Consider the following 13055-nt stretch of genomic DNA (forward strand, 5'->3'; position numbering starts at 1 on the left):
ATCCCAGCCCGCACACCCAGTGCTCCCCACCTCTCCCCATGTCCATCCTGCCTAGTTTTTGTCCATGTGTCCTTCATACTTGTTCCTGCAAACCCTTCCCCTGAAATTCCCACCCCTACTCAATCTATTACATATCTATATTATTATAGATTTTATAGATAGGACTTTTCAGATCATCTATTTGTCTTTGTGTGAATTTTGCTAGATTGTGTCTTTAAAACAATTGGTCTATTTCATCTAGATTATCAAATTTGTGGGCATAGAGTTGTTCATAGCATTCTTCTAATGTCTATAGAATCTGTAATGATGTCCTTCCTTTGTTTTTGATGTTAGTAATTTGAGTCCTCTACCTTTCTTCCTAATTATCCTGATTAGATCCTTAGTACTTCAATCATATTTTCAAAGAACCAGCTTTTGTTTTTGTTGATTGTCTCTATTGATTTCCTGCTTTCAGTTTACTTGATTTCTGCTCTAATTCTTAGTATTTTCTTTCTTCTACTTACTTTGAATTCAATTTTTTCTTCTTTTTCTAGTTCCCTAAGTAGAAACTTAGATTAATGACTTTACATTTTTCTTGTTTTCTAATACATGCATTCAATTCTGTAAAGTTCCCTGTAATCATTGCTTTCACTGTATCCTGTAAGTTCTGATGTTACATTTTAATTTCTATTTAGTTAAAATTAAAAAAAATTTTGTTGAGAGTTTTTCTTTGACCCACATTATTACTTAAAAATGGGTTGTTTAAACACATAGTTGGAAATTTTTACATACTTTTCTTTTACTGATTTCTAGTTTAATTGCATTGTGGTCCAATACATTGCAGAAAAAGTTGTATAATTTCATTAAAAAATTTTAAGGTGTGTATATGGCTCATAATGTGGACTATCTTGGCAAATGTTCCATGTAAGCTTAAGAAGAATGTGAATTCTGTTGTTGTTTGATGAAGCAGATGATTGATGATGCTGTTGAGTTCAATTCTAAGTGAATTTCTTTTTAGGAAAAAGTATTATACATGAATATTTTTTCCTTTTACCCATCTCTAGGTATCTTGACTTTTTCTGCTTAATAAGGTGGTCCCTAATCACCACCATCACCATCTTTCTTCTTAATAAATGACCAAAATTTAAAACACAATCACTTATGCATTTATGAGTAAGTATAATGTGAAAAATTTTGTGTTGATATAGTTTTGTAAATCAGAATTCAATATGCAGGCAACTCTTCTTACTACAAAGCTATTAAGGAAATATTGAGAAAAAGGAAGAGAAGGGAAAAATAGTTTTGACAGTGAAATCCTAGTGTAATATCAATTACTATTTGCTTTGTAAGTGAATATCAACTATACATCATTTTACCCAAGAACTCTTGATCTGAGGGTATTCAGGTTGTATTTATAAGCAGAAGCATAGGCTCCTCACTTTATCACTTTTCCCACAGATAAGTGTCATTGGGTCATTGTTTAGTTGTTGATAACAAGTGAAGGGGGAACCTATCTTGTGGATTATGATGGACACATTGCTGAGTTAGGGGATTCCTTCTACATAACAATTATTTGTGTTTTTAAGATAAGAATTAATTATTTAAATATTTTAAATACCTATAGCTATTTTAATTTATAATTAATATTATTTAATATTGATGAAAATATAAAACTTTGAATAACATATTTTTATAATTTATTCTGATATTAATGAAGATGAATATATGTGAAAGTTCTAGTATATACTGAACTATTTTATTTAAAATTATTGAATGCTTTTAAGCAATGTAGTTTAGAGAATTTAGGAGTATCCAGGTAGTTAATTTTTTAAGATTGCTGAGAGAATTTTTTAAGATTGCTGAGAGAATAGTGAAAAGACACTATTTGAGCAGTGATACTGATGCCTATTACTGAAATTTGTGTCTCTGTCAAGACTAAGTTCTCAAGAGCAGAAATGTGAATGCAAAATCCTGTTTATGTTTGTTCACTTATTCTTGAAACTAGCAGGTGCTTAGTGTCATTTCAGTGACATTTTGCCATGAAGAAAAGTATAGCAGTTGACTTGAATTGAGATGCTCTGTGAATTTGCTAAGTGATACACCTCTGCCAAGTAAGAACTATTCTATCAACCTAAAAGTGTTGGCTGCATACCTACTGTGTCCTTGGTTTCATTAGACTGGCACGCCTACTGGATAACCATTGACAGATGGGATTAGCTGATACAAAAGAGCATGTGTTGTTTCCTCTCCACCCTGCCCCCACCCAGACACACAAAGTACAAAAATAGAATTCTCCATCATTTTTTTCTAACAAGGACATCTTCAGATGTATTAGCCAAACTTGGAATCCCTCCAACACTAAAACTTATGCCTAAATTTAGAACTAATGAGCTCCCTGTGTGAACGAAACTAAAAAGCACATATTCTCTCTGTTAGCATCGAGACACTTTTATTCAACATAAATCTATTGCCAAAGAGAATATTAATGTCTCTTACTTATTGTTACTGGGTCACAAAAATCAGTCTTTCCTTAGAGTGCTTGGGAAAAACATGAACATATTCACCAGGGAAGAACAAGTTCTTAAAGAAAATTGATTTCAGAGAATCATAGAGCTCTTCATCCAAATGGGCTTTTAAGGGTCTTCCAGCCCAATACTCCTTGACTGCTAGAATTCCATTCAAAATAACTTTTCTGGGCAATTACCCAGACTATAAATAACATCTCTTCCAACACACTTCAACCTACCTTTTACTAGCTGTGATTAATAGCTCCTTGGCAGAAAAACAAAATCCTTTTTGCTATTGCCACCACTATTTAATTTTTGGACACACAGATTGATAACTCATTCATTATTTTAATGCTTGATGGGTTTCTCCAGGCTAAAAATCTCAGTTCATTTACATTTTCTCATATGCTTCTATTTCAAGTTGCTTTGTCATCTTGAACAGACTCATTGTTACGTCCTCAATAATATGACTTCCTTAACAAGGACATCAGGACTTTTCCTTTTCTTTTTCTTAAATATTTTATTTATTTATTTATTTTTAGAGGGAGGGGGAGGGGGGAGAATGAGGGGGAGAGAAGCATCAATGTGTGCTTGTCCCTCACGTGCTGCCCACTGGGGAACATCCTGCAACTCAAGCATGTGCCGTGACTGGCAATGGAACCACGACCCTTTGGTTCTCAGGTCAGCACTCAGTCCACTGAGCCTCACAAGCCAGGGTGACATCAGGACTTTTAAATCAACTGTGGCAGAAATTTGAACAATGGATTGCAGGGGAAGGTGCTCCCACCCCAACCAATGGATATGGCTGAGGTGAGTGATCATTAAAATAGTGCTGTTGAGAGGGAGAGGAAAGAGTAAATCCATGACTATTTTATTTAAAGACTCAAAGGAAGTAATGGTCACTTTGATGGAATAAGGCCACAGAAATGAAAAACTCAAGGACACCATTAAAGTCTACTTTGGGAGGTTAGTAAAAGGTGATACCATTAATACAAAATTAGAACACAAATGGTAAACTACATTTATTTGTGGAAGAAAATGCATACTCTATTGAATATGTTTTCTCAGAGATGTTTATTAAAATTGCTAGATAGGTAGGTTTACAGATTAATTATTGAATAAAATATCTACATACTTGTATGTAAGGTATCTCATAGCCAGGTTCTCTCTCCCAAGCCTAGACCATCATGTATAGTGCATCATAAATTTAAGATGTTAAAAAAATAAAAAAAATAAATTTAAGATGTTGACAGTGAAACTGAACCCTCTCTTCTAAAGTCCCTGACCCATTTGTCATCATAGTCACCACCATTCAGTCAATTTTATAGGTTAAAAAATCTGTAACACTGTCTGTGATTTATCTTTCTCTTAATGTTCAATCAAATACCAAATTTTATATCTCTAAAATATTTATCAAATCTAGATGTTTTTTCCCATTCTAATGCTACCGTGTTAGTTTTGCCACTTGCCACCAGTCTTCAGTGGAGTCCTGAATAGAACTTGGATTGTGATGTAAGAACCCATTAATGCTCATGAATTTTGTGAGCTGGTTGTCAAAAAATTACTACCTTGTGATTAACTTTTATGGCAGTATTTACACTATGGGAATCCACAAACACTACAAATTGAGACTTGTTCTTTTATTTTTGTTTTTTTCCTTTTTCAGAACCAGGTGTTGAAAGACAAATACCATATGATCTCACCTTTAACAGGAAGCTAAACAACAAAACAAACAAGCAAGCAGAATAAAAACAAAGACACTGAAATAGAGAATAAGGGGACAGTGACCAGAGGAAGAGGGAATGGAAATTAAGGGGAAAAAGGGGGAGGGATTTGGAGGAACAAGTATGAAGGACACAAGGACAAGAACTAAGGGGGGTGGAAATGCGAGGGAGGTGGGGAACATGGGGCGGGGGGGCTGGGATGGGAGAAATAGACAGAAAACTGTACTTGAAAAATAAGTAAATAAAAATTTTTTAAAAAGAATATCATTTTTCTTACCTGTTCAGCTTATCTGCCACACAGGTATCTGAACTCTTTTCCTACAAAAGATGGTAATGCCACTGTCCAATAAAATAAGAAAAGTTATTTCTGTAAATGCAATAACTTTATTGAGGTAGTGGTGAATACAGAATATGATTTCAATATGTTTTTAAGTCAGAACATTACAGATTAACATGCAGAAAAACACAGTCTCATCATACAAGCTTCTTCATAGTTTTAAATGGTAGCCACTCCTGTCTTGACAAAGAAGCAGGTGGCAGATTCATCTTCAAGGAGGGTGGAAGGTCCTCTGCTAAACAGACCTATTCAATAGCTGTTTAACTTATGGCCAGACAATAATTAAAAGTTTCCATGTGTCCTGCATTTTAATCAATAAACATATCATAAGTTTGACATATAGAGATCATGGTGACTCCTTATCTTATGGTAGAGTTTTCTCACCCATGTGTCCTCCAGAGCCAATTTGTTTTTCTGAAGTGGACATTCTTAAGACATTCAGGATCTCTGATCTAGGGGAGGTGAAAATATGTCTGGTAAAGTAGTTGCAAAACCAGGAAGTAATACTGATTTTTTAGACTTGCAAAGCTAATTCTTGTGTTTTTGAGATGAGACATGGGGTCAGCTGATGTTCACCTGGTTTTCTTCATGTGATTACATACTGCAGATATTTTAGTCTCTAGAACTTTTCTGTGTAGCCAATTTTTATTTGAACTCTGCTAACTTTATTGGCTATCATTAATTTTGCTTATAAGTATATCATTTCTTAACAATGTCTGTCAATTACCCCTTCCCAAGCCTGCTAACTAATTTTTGCTTGTGCTTTATTAGAGGTAAATTTTTGGACTTTCTTTTACAGCTTATAATTATATTTGCACTATTACAGTTTGGCTTATAGATTTTACACACTTCACTGCTTTAAAAATTGTGTTGGCTTCCTCTCACTCAAAGGAATATTTGTTTTAAAATCTTGAAATGAAGAATGTATAAGAAGCTCTGGGGTGAGGACAAGGCATCTGCACCATTCTACGTACTGAAGTTTGAAAACCATGGGCTCATATATTGTCCTTCATTATCCAACTCCATCATCTGAACTACCTTTAAAGTTCCATTTCCAGCCACACTCATCATACATTTTTCTCAATTTTTTCACTGCTCTCTAGTTTCTGGGCATACTAGATGTTTTTATATTTTCACAAATTCTTATCTCTGAGAAGCCCCCCTCTGCGTTAATGCAAATATCACATCCTCAGTAAATAATAATGGCCAACACTTGTAGAGTGTTTTCTTTTTTTTTTTTAATTTATTTAGTTATTTTTCAAGTACAGTTTTTTGTCTATTTTTCCCATCCCCCCCCCCCCCTCCCCCCCCTCCCCCCCGTGTTTTCAGTGTGTTGCTATATCTTTCTAAGAATTATGTCATTTAGTTATTCCCACATTTCACAGAGGAGGCTGTAAAGGAGGAACATGCCCTAAAAATAGTGGGGATCTGTGTTCTGATTGGTGCTTCTGACCACAGGTGCAGAGGAGTGGGCAGGGATCACAGGCGGGCATCCCTGGCTATGGCACATCACATTTCCTTATTGCCACAAACCTCTCCCAGACTAGCTCAGTTGAAGTGACTGCCAGAGGATTTACTGGTCTAGTGCCCTTTTCCCCCTCCTTCACTTTTCTCTTCTGCACATTTTGGATCCACACATTAAAGAGGAGGACATTTAAAAGCAACTCAGGAAGTTACTCGGTAAGCCATGCGTACTCGTTCTAGAGGCCCATCCTAACTATCTCGTTAGTAGTTCCTCATCCTTGTTACCTTAGTTTGCCATTACCAGGGAGTATAAAGAGTTTCATAAAATGCCTTACTTGTGTCTAATTTTTATAATGTATGTTTATTTTATTCATTATAAAGAAATATTAATACAAACACAAAGCATATTTTTGAGTAATATGTATATGCATATGCATATCTTATTTAATCCTGGTGAAAGCTAGCTGAGTTGGATTATATTGTGCAATCATTTGGATGGATGACAGTCACAATGCTTAAAAGAGTATGTAATTTCCCCAAGGTCACCATTACTTAGCACTAGAGCTAGATCTGACCCCATGTGGCTGGCTCCAAAGTTCTTGGTCATAAGTCTGAAATCTGATTAAGGAAAAGGAAGGGCCTTCTAAGAATAGCTTTTCACCCCAAAAGATCATTTTAATGCTGAGAATGCTGAAATCTTGGCAAGTCAATGAAAGCAACTATTGTGGATGCTTGCTCATTCTTTTTCTCGAATGAAACACCTGAGATATTTCCAAAAGAATGAGAATGATGATAAAGTACATTTAAATAGGAAAAACACAGTTTATCATTTTGCAGCTCTGCAAATAATTATAATCTCCAGGAGTAGATTGAAGGAAAAATGTGCTGTCATTATGTCTATTGTGAGTTAGCATACATGCCTAGAATAATATGGCTGTTAATAGAAATATGTTGTTTAAAATAAACATTGATTACAACCACACTCTGTAAAGTGCTCTTGTTTATAAAAATAAAACAAACTAAAAAAGTAATAATTACTTTTACTCTTCCCTTGAAATTTTTGAAACCACTGTTTTATTGTTTTATAATTAAGTGAAAAATTTCAGAAAATTATGCATAACTCAATACTTTAAGTTATTGTTTACCTAGACTTTGAAAATTATTCCATACTGTTATTTAAAAATGGCCTTGTGTTTAAATATGAAAATTTACAAGCCATTAGTTCTTTTAGTGGACTAATTGCTGTTGCTATTTAAAAAAATTAAATATAACTATTTCAATTTGAATAGGAAAACTTATGTTCTAAAAATAAATTCATAGAAAGCTTCTAGGGAGTTTTTAGTTGCTCTTACCTATGTACATATTACTTTGGTCAGTTTATATGCATGGCTGTGGAGATGATAATTAATAATCTAAGATTTGTCTAATAACACAGTTATGTGATTGATCCAGAAGATACAATGCTGTTGATTGGATCATTGATTTTCAAACTTTGCATTCTTTTCAAAATTTGCATTCCCTTGTATACCAAGTTATTAATCAGCTGAGTGACTTCACTGAGATATGCTAATTAATAAACCCTTTTGATTAACTCCCTGATGTAACTTTGACCTGATTATCACTACTGCAAAAAATTTTCAAGTCCTTCATCATCCTGTATAAGTAATCTATAAAGAGTTTGAGAACCACCAACAAACATGAAACACTGTTATTTTTCAGATGTAAGGGACATGACCTCTATTTGGATCATATTCAACTTGGTCCCTGAGGTTAATAAAGTGAACAAGGGAAAGTTGCTTCAGTTTGTGTATTTATAGAGGTAAAGAATCAGCACAGGGCCCTCGCTGAGTGGCTCTCAGTTCGTTGGAGCATTTTCCTGTATACCAAGAGGTTGTGGGTTTGATCCCCAGTCAGAGCACATAGCTAGGTTGCAGGTTTGATTTCTGGTCAGCTCACATACCTGGATTGTGGGTTCAGTCCTTGGTTGGGGCACATACAGAAGGCAACCAATCAATGTTTCCCTCTCATATTGATGTTTCTTTCCCTCTCTCTCCTTCCCAGTCTTTCAAAATCAATAAATATATATCTTTGGGTGAGAAACAAAAATAATTTTAGAAAAAGAAGCAGCACAAGAGTGTGGGGGCTGGACAGTGAGACACTGGCTTGGGCATTGGGGGATGTGATTTCTTCTAAGATGCTACACACTCCAGGAAACTCGAGCACTTTCTCTCTCTGGGAGACTCATTACTTAATATGAAAAATAAGGACAAATAGAATATGATATCTGAAGCACCAGTAACCTTGGCCCTATGTTGGGCCAGCTCATACTCCTGCAGCCTATGGGGACTTTCCTAGCTGTAGAGCAGAATAACCATCCCCATTACTCAATGTTTTAATTCTTTGTGACAAATAATAGTCACCAACTCTGGGGCCTGAGTTTTAAGGAAATTTGTTGTGCAAACACCAAAGAGTCCACAGGATTTAAGGGGGCTCGGGACCCCACTGAGAATCTCCACAACTAGAAACACAGTCACACATGTCATAGCACCACTTCATGAGGATATTCTTGCCTCAGATGCTAAGGCTGTTTCCCCTGACACCCTACAACAAGACACTGGAAGTTGTTGTTGGTGCCACTTCCTCTACCATACCCAGAAATGTCAGGTTCTCCACTGCAGAATGTAAACCATGCTCCAGGACGCTGGTGGTCCACACTGCAACATTATGACTGAGGCTTAGCAGAGGTCTGCACAGCATGGTTATGGACCACAGCTACCTCTTAAGTATAATTATGTATAATTAAGGCATTCATCCTATGTTTTCATATATGTATATATTGTGAAATAAATATGACAGTGAAGCTAAGTAACATATCTATCACCTCAGTTAACATTTTCTTTATGTGGTGAGAACACAATATCTACCCTCTTAACATATTTCAAGGACACAATATGGTAGTGTTAAATATAGTCACTGCACTGATCTCCAGAACTTACTCACCATATAATTGACATTTTGTACCTTTTGACCAATATCACCACCTTTCTCCACCCCCAGCAATCACCATTCTATCTGATGTATGGAATATTATTCAACCTTACAGAAAGAAAACCCTGCCATGTGTGACAACATGGGTGAACCTGGAAGACAGTATGCTAAGTGAAATAAATCAGTCACAGAAAGACAAATGTGGCATGATCTCACTTACATGTGAAATCTAAAAGTTTAACTCAAGCCATTGCTTCTTTTAAACTTCAAGGAGACAGTACTTGAAAAATAACTAAATAAAATTAAAAAAAACCTCATTCCTGTGGTTCACATTGTTGATGTTAAAACCCCAGGCAAAGTAGTGCTAAGACTTACAAGAAATACTATTTTTAATAATATGCATTTGTTAGCATTATTGTCATTAATGCACCAGTGTCCTTTTAGTATTTCCTTGTTATTCTGTATTCCAATAGGCAAGTCATGTAATTCTCTGTTTATCCTGTTCCAAAATGAGTAAGATATTAAAAAAATACCTGTTTGCTTGGGGTTTCTGTCTGAGCTGACATAGCGTGGTAAGAGCTGACTCTAAGAGAAGGACTTTGCTCCTTTGTGTAGGAAGGTACCGGCTGCACCTCTGCTGTTATCAGATGGATAATAAGACAGAGACAATTTTTTTCCTCTCTAGGATGCCCACTTCTTTTATCTCCACAGTTCAATGCTTTATAGAAGGGCTCTCATTTAGCCTCTACACACGTGGAGTTGTAGTTCCTGGGACCTTGGGACCTACTCAGGTCCCAAGAGCTATTGTTGCGAAAGTGAATACTGAAGAAGAAATGTGTATTATTGTTGAAATGTTGTTTGGGGAATGAAAACTAATCTAAAAATGGTACTTAAGTGAGAAAGCACAGAGAGAGAGGAATAGAAGTCTTTTTGGAAATGAAGGACAGCTGGTCAATAGTAGAGAGCCATGACGAAAGAGATTCAATTTGGTCAACACAGCTTCGAGCAGAAAAACCTTGTATACAAGGAGATGGTCTTTTCCTTTTCATAATGTTATTTTCACATTATACCAGCAAAACCTGTAAATGCTTTGCATCCATTACAGCACAGGTCTTGCTTTTAGCCCCTTTGCATCTCCTTTGTCTGAATGGGTGGCCAGGTGGTCAGCTACCTCGGGTGAGTGGCACTGGGGCCATTAGACTCAGGCATCAATGCTTCCATGGGTCCTTCGGCAGCTTTCTGTCACTAATTTGGCCTTGGGTGCCTAATTTCCATGACAATACATGGTTCGTCTACATTTGACAAAGAACACATGGAACAACAGTTCTGACAGGGTCTGGCACTGGATTTGAGGTAATCCTGCTGCTCTATGTATTTCAGACTCCTCTCCTAACCCCTTCAAAAATATAAGAAGAAGCTGAAAACAAAATGGAACTCCCAGAGCAAATACAAAGAAAAGTTCAGAAAGCATTCACTTACCTTGCTTTCTGGAATATTAGAAACCTCTAAAATTTTGTTACCTTTCTGCAGCTCTGTAATCCGCTATTTCTCAGGACATCTGATGCAGGAAGTACAAGTGAGTTGTCATGAGCCTATATGATTGCTATCACGTTGGCAGACCAACCTTGCCCCAGGCGTGGCAGCCTCTCTGGCCACTCCAGGGGAGTGCTGCCTTCCTGAAGCACACAGCTCGCCTGAGCCTTTTATGTGTCCTGCCACTCGGCCTTTCTCACACGGTGGCTCCTCTTTATTATTTTTGAAAAATGAACAACTTGTTTTTCTTTTTTTTTGGATTTTAATAATTTATTTTTAGAGTAAGGGGACAGGAGAGAGAAAGAGAGAGAGAGAAACATCCATGTGTGGTTGCGTCTTATGCACCCCCCCCACCAGGGATGGCCTGCAACGCTGGCATGTGCCCAGATGGGTAATCGAACCGGTGACCCTTTGGTTCACAGGTTGGTGCTCAATCTACTGAGCCAAGCCAGGCAGGGCAACAACTTATTTTTTAAATTCGTGATTGGACTTACATAGGGCCAAATATGTATGTTTTACAGCAGCTCCTAGATAATGATATAAATATAACTTAAATGACACTGAATTGCTAAACACTTTAGTTTTGTTAGATGCATTCAGTAAAGTAACAAGAAGTTGCTTTATTAAATTGACAAATTATTTCCATATAGTTTTTTTCAGTTTTATTATTTTTCTTTATAAAAACAATTATTTTGGGGGAGTAGTTGTTTCAATACAAGTATAATTGCAGAGCAATGTCTTTCATTCATGAGGATTTCTTTCTTTTTCATTAAATCTATTGGGATGACACAGGCTAATAAAATTATATAGGTTTCAAGTACAGGTTTCTATGATGATTCAGCTGTATACTGCATTGAGTGCCCATTACCTGAAGTCAAATACCCTTCCATCACCATGTATTTGACTCCTTTTACCCTTTACTACCCCTCCACCATCTGGTACCCACCAAACTATTGTCTGTGTCTATGAGTTTTTGTTTGTTTGTCCATCCTGTTTGTTCATTTGATGCTTTCAGTTTTATATCCCACATGAGTGAGATGATAAGGTTCTTGACTTTTTCTGTGACTTATTTTGCTTAGCATGAGATTCTCAAGACAAATCCAGGTTGTTGTAAATGGCAGTATTTCATCTTTTCTTATGGACAATAGTCCCTCTTTGAATGCAGAAACCTTACCTTTATAACCTCACAGTGCTGGACACCAAACCTTACTCTTGTGGGGGTGGTGATGGTCTTCCTTCCCCTTGACCATTGGCAAAGTCAGGCTTCACTCTGCCACTGCGTTTTAAATCAGTCTTAAAATGTCACGAGCAAAACACAATACTATGCCTTTTTTAGACATAGAACCTGAGACATCAAGAAGGTTTTCTGATTCACAGGCTGAAGTGCCTTTGTACAGAAGATTTTTCCTGATAATAAAATTGCTGACAAATGCTTATGCTCATTTATAAACCACGTTTCATGGAGCCTGCAATTCATTTCCTTTTCTTCTCCCCTCCAAGGACTCTGGCAAAGTTAATAGAAAAAAAACCACAAAAAACTTGTAAGGCAGAAAAGATCATTCATTATTAATAAAACTTGAAAGCCAAAGATCCATGTGTTAATCTTTCAGTAAACGACAAGTGTTTCCACATGCACATTTATGAAGCGTAAGTATGTTGATTTTTGGCAAATGTTATAGGAGAGATGAGAACAGAAAAGAGAAGAATCAGATAACAAAAAAATAGTGAGACTTATGGAGAAAAAGCATGGTATTTTAGTGAGTCATCTTTTGCAGTAAACACGGATGTGTTCTTGGGTGAATATTATATTTTGACTGAAATAAAACCATTAAATTTTATTTATGATAAGAATAATTTACAATTTTAAGTAGCAAACTGGTTGATTATCCACCTACATAAGGACAATTATAAGCACTCAGAAATATTAGAACTGTACCTGTCAAGGCATTCAGAAACGCATTCTTCATTTCCATTGATATAGAAACAAGAGTCTCCTTTAGTTCACTAACATCATAGACTTAGACACTCAGAATTTCACCAGAGATCTGAATGTAGCCAGATACTAAATAAAAGTTCTAGGGCTCTGAGCAGGAATCCTATCACTGGAAGGTAGGCATGGTTCAATTTAAATGTGGGTCATTCATTTTAATTATATTGTCATAGGAAATTAAAGGATAGTTTCTGCATAAGCACACACACTGTTCCAGGTTTTCAAATGAAATTAGAATTCTTCTGGACTGCAAGGGAAAATTTTCCTGACTTAAACAATCAAAATTAGTATCATATGGGTGTTAGAGCTATTGGTAATAACCAACAGCTTTACCACTATGATGATCACTGAAGATAAATTATGGGTAGATAAAAAATAGCTCAATTTTTTAATTTCATACTTTACATGTTAGAATTTATTTCCTTTAAATTTTTTAAAAGCTTCAGCCCTGGGATTAATTCTGTTTCAGAGTGATTTCCTATGTTTTCTTGGTTTACAACAAATTCTGAAAGACCTGTTATTTTTTTCTTTGA

The sequence above is a fragment of the Artibeus jamaicensis genome, unplaced genomic scaffold (assembly GCF_021234435.1).
Source record: "Artibeus jamaicensis isolate MK-2021 breed Jamaican fruit bat unplaced genomic scaffold, CSHL_Jam_final contig_426, whole genome shotgun sequence".
NCBI lineage: Eukaryota > Metazoa > Chordata > Mammalia > Chiroptera > Phyllostomidae > Artibeus > Artibeus jamaicensis.